Raw genomic sequence first — 7,089 nt, forward strand, 5'->3', positions numbered from 1 at the left:
CAGTCGCCCCGTTATCTGGTTCCTGTAGTAGCTTTGCTACAGTCGCCCTGTTATGTGGTTCCTGTAGTAGCTTTGCTACAGTTGCCCTGTTATGTGGTTCCGAAATGAGCTTCGCTACAGTCGCCCTGTTATGTGGTTCCTGTAGTAGCTTTGCTACAGTCGCCCTGTTATGTGGTTCCTGTAGTAGCTTTGCTACAGTCGCCCCTTTATGTTGTTCCTGTAGTAGCTTTGCTACAGTCGCCCTGTTATGTGGTTCCTGTAGTAGATTTGCTACAGTCGCCCTGTTATGTGGTTACTGTAGTAGCTTTGCTACAGTCGCCCTGTTATGTGGTTCCTGTAGTAGATTTGCTACAGTCTCCCTGTTATGTGGTTCCTGTAGTAGCTTTGCTACAGTCGCCCTGTTATGTGGTTCCTGTAGTAGCTTCGCTACAGTCGCCCTGTTATATGGTTCCTGTAGTAGCTTCGCTACAGTGGCCCAGTTATGTGGTTCCTGTAGTAGCTTTGCTACAGTCGCCCTGTTATGTGGTTCCTGTAGTAGCTTTGCTACAGTTGCCCTGTTGTGTGGTTCCGAAATGAGCTTCGCTACAGTCGCCCCGTTATGGGGTTTCTGTAGTAGATTTGCTACAGTCGCCCTGTTATGTGGTTCCTGTAGTAGCTTTGCTACAGTCGCCCTGTTATGTGGTTCCTGTAGTAGCTTTGCTACAGTCGCCCTGTTATGTTGTTCCTGTAGTAGCTTTGCTACAGTCGCCCTGTTATGTGGTTCCTGTAGTAGATTTGCTACAGTCGCCCTGTTATGTGGTTCCTGTAGTAGCTTTGCTACAGTCGCCCCTTTATGTTGTTCCTGTAGTAGCTTTGCTACAGTCGCCCTGTTATGTGGTTCCTGTAGTAGATTTGCTACAGTCGCCCTGTTATGTGGTTCCTGTAGTAGCTTTGCTACAGTCGCCCCTTTATGTTGTTCCTGTAGTAGCTTTGCTACAGTCGCCCTTTTATGTGGTTCCTGTAGTAGCTTCGCTACAGTGGCCCAGTTATGTGATTCCTGTAGTAGCTTTGCTACAGTCACCCTGTTATCTGGTTCCTGTAGTAGCTTTGCTACAGTCGCCCTGTTATGTGGTTCCGAAAGGACCTTCGCTACAGTAGCCCTGTTATGTGGTTCCTGTAGTAGCTTCGCTACAGTCGCCCTGTTATGTGGTTCCTGTAGTAGCTTTGCTATAGTCGCCCCGTTATGTGGTTCCTGTAGTAGCTTTGCTACAGTCGCCCCGTTATCTGGTTCCTGTAGTAGCTTTGCTACAGTCGCCCTGTTATGTGGTTCCTGTAGTAGCTTTGCTACAGTTGCCCTGTTATGTGGTTCCGAAATGAGCTTCGCTACAGTCGCCCCGTTATGGGGTTTCTGTAGTAGATTTGCTACAGTCGCCCTGTTATGTGGTTCCTGTAGTAGCTTTGCTACAGTCGCCCTGTTATGTGGTTCCTGTAGTAGCTTTGCTACAGTCGCCCCTTTATGTTGTTCCTGTAGTAGCTTTGCTACAGTCGCCCTGTTATGTGGTTCCTGTAGTAGATTTGCTACAGTCGCCCTGTTATGTGGTTACTGTAGTAGCTTTGCTACAGTCGCCCTGTTATGTGGTTACTGTAGTAGATTTGCTACAGTCTCCCTGTTATGTGGTTCCTGTAGTAGCTTTGCTACAGTCGCCCTGTTATGTGGTTCCTGTAGTAGCTTCGCTACAGTCGCCCTGTTATATGGTTCCTGTAGTAGCTTCGCTACAGTGGCCCAGTTATGTGGTTCCTGTAGTAGCTTTGCTACAGTCGCCCTGTTATGTGGTTCCTGTAGTAGCTTTGCTACAGTTGCCCTGTTGTGTGGTTCCGAAATGAGCTTCGCTACAGTCGCCCCGTTATGGGGTTTCTGTAGTAGATTTGCTACAGTCGCCCTGTTATGTGGTTCCTGTAGTAGCTTTGCTACAGTCGCCCTGTTATGTGGTTCCTGTAGTAGCTTTGCTACAGTCGCCCTGTTATGTTGTTCCTGTAGTAGCTTTGCTACAGTCGCCCTGTTATGTGGTTCCTGTAGTAGATTTGCTACAGTCGCCCTGTTATGTGGTTCCTGTAGTAGCTTTGCTACAGTCGCCCCTTTATGTTGTTCCTGTAGTAGCTTTGCTACAGTCGCCCTGTTATGTGGTTCCTGTAGTAGATTTGCTACAGTCGCCCTGTTATGTGGTTCCTGTAGTAGCTTTGCTACAGTCGCCCCTTCATGTCTTTCCTGTAGTAGCTTTGCTACAGTCGCCCTTTTATGTGGTTCCTGTAGTAGCTTCGCTACAGTGGCCCAGTTATGTGGTTCCTGTAGTAGCTTCGCTACAGTCACCCTGTTATCTGGTTCCTGTAGTAGCTTTGCTACAGTCGCCCTGTTATGTGGTTCCGAAAGGACCTTCGCTACAGTAGCCCTGTTATGTGGTTCCTGTAGTAGCTTCGCTACAGTCGCCCTGTTATGTGGTTCCTGTAGTAGCTTTGCTATAGTCGCCCCGTTATGTGGTTCCTGTAGTAGCTTTGCTACAGTCGCCCCGTTATCTGGTTCCTGTAGTAGCTTTGCTACAGTCGCCCTGTTATGTGGTTCCTGTAGTAGCTTTGCTACAGTTGCCCTGTTATGTGGTTCCGAAATGAGCTTCGCTACAGTCGCCCCGTTATGGGGTTTCTGTAGTAGATTTGCTACAGTCGCCCTGTTATGTGGTTCCTGTAGTAGCTTTGCTACAGTCGCCCTGTTATGTTGTTCCTGTAGTAGCTTCGCTACAGTCGCCCCGTTATGGGGTTTCTGTAGTAGATTTGCTACAGTCGCCCTGTTATGTGGTTCCGAAAGAAGCTTTGCTACAGTAGCCCTGTTATGTTTTTCCTGTAGTAGCTTCGCTACAGTCGCCCCGTTATGTGGTTCCTGTAGTAGCTTAGCTACAGTCGCCCTGTTATGTGGTTCCTGTAGTAGCTTCGCTACAGTCGCCCCGTTATGTGGTTCCTGTAGTAGCTTCGCTACTGTCGCCCTGTTATGTGGTTCCTGTAGTGGCTTTGCTACAGTGGCCCTGTTATGTGGTTTCTATAGTAGCTTTGCTATAGTCGCCCCGTTATGTGGTTCCTGCAGTAGCTTTGCTACAGTCGCCCCGTTATCTGGTTCCTGTAGTAGCTTTGCTACAGTCGCCCTGTTATGTGGTTCCTGTAGTAGCTTTGCTACAGTTGCCCTGTTGTGTGGTTCCGAAATGAGCTTCGCTACAGTCGCCCCGTTATGGGGTTTCTGTAGTAGATTTGCTACAGTCGCCCTGTTATGTGGTTCTTGTAGTAGCGTTGCTACAGTCGCCCTGTTATGTTGTTCCTGTAGTAGCTTTGCTACAGTCTCCCTGTTATGTGGTTCCTGTAGTAGCTTTGCTACAGTCGCCCTGTTATGTGGTTCCGAAAGGAGCTTCGCTACAGTCGCCCCTTTATGTTGTTCCTGTAGTAGCTTTGCTACAGTCGCCCTGTTATGTGGTTCCTGTAGTAGCGTTGCTACAGTCGCCCTGTTATGTTGTTCCTGTAGTAGCTTTGCTACAGTCTCCCTGTTATGTGGTTCCTGTAGTAGCTTTGCTACAGTCGCCCTGTTATGTGGTTCCGAAAGGAGCTTCGCTACAGTCGCCCCTTTATGTTGTTCCTGTAGTAGCTTTGCTACAGTCGCCCTGTTATGTGGTTCCTGTAGTAGATTTGCTACAGTCGCCCTGTTATGTGGTTCCTGTAGTAGCTTTGCTACAGTCGCCCCTTCATGTTGTTCCTGTAGTAGCTTTGCTACAGTCGCCCTGTTATGTGGTTCCTGTAGTAGCTTTGCTACAGTCGCCCTGTTATGTTGTTCCTGTAGTAGCTTCGCTACAGTCGCCCCGTTATGGGGTTTCTGTAGTAGATTTGCTACAGTCGCCCTGTTATGTGGTTCCGAAAGGAGCTTTGCTACAGTAGCCCTGTTATGTTTTTCCTGTAGTAGCTTCGCTACAGTCGCCCCGTTATGTGGTTCCTGTAGTAGCTTAGCTACAGTCGCCCTGTTATGTGGTTCCTGTAGTAGCTTCGCTACAGTCGCCCCGTTATGTGGTTCCTGTAGTAGCTTCGCTACTGTCGCCCTGTTATGTGGTTCCTGTAGTGGCTTTGCTACAGTGGCCCTGTTATGTGGTTTCTATAGTAGCTTTGCTATAGTCGCCCCGTTATGTGGTTCCTGCAGTAGCTTTGCTACAGTCGCCCCGTTATCTGGTTCCTGTAGTAGCTTTGCTACAGTCGCCCTGTTATGTGGTTCCTGTAGTAGCTTTGCTACAGTTGCCCTGTTGTGTGGTTCCGAAATGAGCTTCGCTACAGTCGCCCCGTTATGGGGTTTCTGTAGTAGATTTGCTACAGTCGCCCTGTTATGTGGTTCTTGTAGTAGCGTTGCTACAGTCGCCCTGTTATGTTGTTCCTGTAGTAGCTTTGCTACAGTCTCCCTGTTATGTGGTTCCTGTAGTAGCTTTGCTACAGTCGCCCTGTTATGTGGTTCCGAAAGGAGCTTCGCTACAGTCGCCCCTTTATGTTGTTCCTGTAGTAGCTTTGCTACAGTCGCCCTGTTATGTGGTTCCTGTAGTAGCGTTGCTACAGTCGCCCTGTTATGTTGTTCCTGTAGTAGCTTTGCTACAGTCTCCCTGTTATGTGGTTCCTGTAGTAGCTTTGCTACAGTCGCCCTGTTATGTGGTTCCGAAAGGAGCTTCGCTACAGTCGCCCCTTTATGTTGTTCCTGTAGTAGCTTTGCTACAGTCGCCCTGTTATGTGGTTCCTGTAGTAGATTTGCTACAGTCGCCCTGTTATGTGGTTCCTGTAGTAGCTTTGCTACAGTCGCCCCTTCATGTTGTTCCTGTAGTAGCTTTGCTACAGTCGCCCTGTTATGTGGTTCCTGTAGTAGCTTTGCTACAGTCGCCCTGTTATGTTGTTCCTGTAGTAGCTTCGCTACAGTCGCCCCGTTATGGGGTTTCTGTAGTAGATTTGCTACAGTCGCCCTGTTATGTGGTTCCGAAAGGAGCTTTGCTACAGTAGCCCTGTTATGTTTTTCCTGTAGTAGCTTCGCTACAGTCGCCCCGTTATGTGGTTCCTGTAGTAGCTTAGCTACAGTCGCCCTGTTATGTGGTTCCTGTAGTAGCTTCGCTACAGTCGCCCCGTTATGTGGTTCCTGTAGTAGCTTCGCTACTGTCGCCCTGTTATGTGGTTCCTGTAGTAGCTTTGCTACAGTGGCCCTGTTATGTGGTTTCTTTAGTAGCTTCGTTACAGTCGCCCTGTTATGTGGTTCCTGTAGTAGCTTCGCTACAGTCGCCCTGTTATGTGGTTCCTGTAGTAGCTTTGCTATAGTCGCCCCGTTATGTGGTTCCTGTAGTAGCTTTGCTACAGTCGCCCCGTTATCTGGTTCCTGTAGTAGCTTTGCTACAGTCGCCCTGTTATGTGGTTCCTGTAGTAGCTTTGCTACAGTTGCCCTGTTATGTGGTTCCGAAATGAGCTTCGCTACAGTCGCCCTGTTATGTGGTTCCTGTAGTAGCTTTGCTACAGTCGCCCTGTTATGTGGTTCCTGTAGTAGCTTTGCTACAGTCGCCCCTTTATGTTGTTCCTGTAGTAGCTTTGCTACAGTCGCCCTGTTATGTGGTTCCTGTAGTAGATTTGCTACAGTCGCCCTGTTATGTGGTTACTGTAGTAGCTTTGCTACAGTCGCCCTGTTATGTGGTTCCTGTAGTAGATTTGCTACAGTCTCCCTGTTATGTGGTTCCTGTAGTAGCTTTGCTACAGTCGCCCTGTTATCTGGTTCCTGTAGTAGCTTTGCTACAGTCGCCCTGTTATGTGGTTCCGAAAGGACCTTCGCTACAGTAGCCCTGTTATGTGGTTCCTGTAGTAGCTTCGCTACAGTCGCCCTGTTATGTGGTTCCTGTAGTAGCTTTGCTATAGTCGCCCCGTTATGTGGTTCCTGTAGTAGCTTTGCTACAGTCGCCCCGTTATCTGGTTCCTGTAGTAGCTTTGCTACAGTCGCCCTGTTATGTGGTTCCTGTAGTAGCTTTGCTACAGTTGCCCTGTTATATGGTTCCGAAATGAGCTTCGCTACAGTCGCCCCGTTATGGGGTTTCTGTAGTAGATTTGCTACAGTCGCCCTGTTATGTGGTTCCTGTAGTAGCTTTGCTACAGTCGCCCTGTTATGTTGTTCCTGTAGTAGCTTCGCTACAGTCGCCCCGTTATGGGGTTTCTGTAGTAGATTTGCTACAGTCGCCCTGTTATGTGGTTCCGAAAGAAGCTTTGCTACAGTAGCCCTGTTATGTTTTTCCTGTAGTAGCTTCGCTACAGTCGCCCCGTTATGTGGTTCCTGTAGTAGCTTAGCTACAGTCGCCCTGTTATGTGGTTCCTGTAGTAGCTTCGCTACAGTCGCCCCGTTATGTGGTTCCTGTAGTAGCTTCGCTACTGTCGCCCTGTTATGTGGTTCCTGTAGTGGCTTTGCTACAGTGGCCCTGTTATGTGGTTTCTATAGTAGCTTTGCTATAGTCGCCCCGTTATGTGGTTTCTGTAGTAGCTTTGCTACAGTCGCCCCGTTATCTGGTTCCTGTAGTAGCTTTGCTACAGTCGCCCTGTTATGTGGTTCCTGTAGTAGCTTTGCTACAGTTGCCCTGTTGTGTGGTTCCGAAATGAGCTTCGCTACAGTCGCCCCGTTATGGGGTTTCTGTAGTAGATTTGCTACAGTCGCCCTGTTATGTGGTTCCTGTAGTAGCTTTGCTACAGTCGCCCTGTTATGTTGTTCCTGTAGTAGCTTTGCTACAGTCGCCCTGTTATGTGGTTCCTGTAGTAGATTTGCTACAGTCGCCCTGTTATGTGGTTCCTGTAGTAGCTTTGCTACAGTCGCCCCTTTATGTTGTTCCTGTAGTAGCTTTGCTACAGTCGCCCTGTTATGTGGTTCCTGTAGTAGATTTGCTACAGTCGCCCTGTTATGTGGTTCCTGTAGTAGCTTTGCTACAGTCGCCCCTTCATGTTGTTCCTGTAGTAGCTTTGCTACAGTCGCCCTGTTATGTGGTTCCTGTAGTAGCTTTGCTACAGTCGCCCTGTTATGTTGTTCCTGTAGTA

This window comes from Gasterosteus aculeatus, chromosome Y, assembly GCF_964276395.1.
Source record: "Gasterosteus aculeatus chromosome Y, fGasAcu3.hap1.1, whole genome shotgun sequence".
Classification (NCBI taxonomy): domain Eukaryota; kingdom Metazoa; phylum Chordata; class Actinopteri; order Perciformes; family Gasterosteidae; genus Gasterosteus; species Gasterosteus aculeatus.